Raw genomic sequence first — 1,840 nt, 5'->3', positions numbered from 1 at the left:
TTCGTACTGCGCATATGGAAAGTAGAGGCATTGTAGTTTTCTCCAATAGAATGGCCATATTTGCTTCTCAGCCACTTTCCTAGTAGAAAGAGCTGTTCGATGCCCTCTTGAGTCAGTTGACCTAGTCCGTCAGGCCACACTTTGTGGGGATCATATCCATCGAAAATATGCGGTCTAATGGACGCTCTGTCACCATGCCGGAAGAGTGTATGAACATGAACTAGACTATGCCTCCCATTTGTCATGCAAATAAGGTTGAAGGAGGTTAGGAAACCAAACATTCTGTGCATCAAAGTAGGCAAGAATTCGATAGGCTAAGTTCGTTCAAATAAGATTCAAAAAGAGGCACTGCTAAGGTCGTCGCTTTAATTAGGTCATTATAAAATGGAAAAATTTGCAAAATTAGCCGCGCAAAATGTGACACAATTTGTGCAGAACTTAAAGTTGTGGCTCCAATGTTAATATCATTCAATTGATTAAAAAATGTCAGCATCCTAAGGGAGTTGATTTCAGAACATGCTGTGTTATGTGTAGAATATTCTGGAAAACAATGAGAAGCATAACATTCCAAGAGATTGACCCAGTCATAAATACTCTCTCATTTGTGGCATTAGGAAGTAAAATAGTCACAGCGAAATTTCCTTATTCACTCCCTAAATATATCAGGGTTTTGTGCATCAAGGAAACATTCATGTTGCTTTCCTTTTCTGTTTATTTCGCTCAACAGCACATACAACAGTTGTAGCATTCCCAAGACTTCGAGAAAATGAAATAAGGCATAATACCCAGGCACAACCCATGTATTTAGCACGGAGAAGGTATTTGTTCTTGTGGCATGATCCGAAGGCCAGCCCACCCAGCGTGGTACATAGGCCCAGTCAAAAGTGGCTCCTTGCCAATACCGAGAGATAAATAACCATCGTATTACATATCCCCTCTTTATTTTAAACGTCGTCCCCTACACTCTCCCTGGTCAACCTCCCGCGTCAGCCATTGCAACACAGTCGGTGCTCCAATTAAACACCAACGAGCCGGACGCGCCAGTCATCAAATCAGCGCGCAACTGAGGGGATACCTGACCTTAACGTCGCTGATCACTATTGGCAATTTAACTGGATCTGGGGTTTCGACCAGTCTAGGAACTTGATTAAAAAACGGGGAATTGTGCTGGCCATCATGCATGTCCATAGACGGATGTCGACACACTGGCCAAAAAACCAGATTTGTGTAAGGAAGAACGGGTCTTAACACAGGTCTGTGGGAAAAGGGTCTCGTGTCTCTCCTTCCTTGCCACGTCGTTCCCACTTTGGAGCTGTCCAGACTCTACTCCGATAGTAAAGAAATGAAGGAGCTATCGCGAATTCACTTTATCAACAGCTTTACGCAGGTACGGTAGGGGAAGTCTGTAACAAAATTTCTAGATGGTTTGCAGCTAGTGTCGCTTCAGTTGTTAATAGCTTTCCCGCAAAACACGCAACTGGAATAGGTGCAGAAGGTAGACCTCATTTTCGAACCCTCTGATTCGGGTCATCACCATCCTCCCATCCGTAGTATATACACTTCTGCCTCTCCGCCAAGGTTTATCATGTAAAGGTAAAAAACAGGACATGTGTTTTTAAGGATCGGGTTTGCTTTCCGCTGTCATCAATGTAGCGTCCCGAGAATACATGTATTCAGCAAAGCCAAGGTATTTGGACTACTGGTATGGCATGAAAGGCAGCCCACCCGTCGCAAAACACAGGCCCAGACAAGTGTAGCTCCTCACACAAACCGAGATATACACCCATCTTATTACGGTACTTATTACTGCGATTAGCCCTTGCTGATGGCAAGGATGTGC

This window comes from Echinococcus granulosus, assembly GCF_000524195.1.
Source record: "Echinococcus granulosus chromosome Unknown EG_S00012, whole genome shotgun sequence".
NCBI classification, from domain to species: Eukaryota; Metazoa; Platyhelminthes; class Cestoda; order Cyclophyllidea; family Taeniidae; genus Echinococcus; species Echinococcus granulosus.
Note: the sequence above shows the minus strand (reverse complement) of the source record.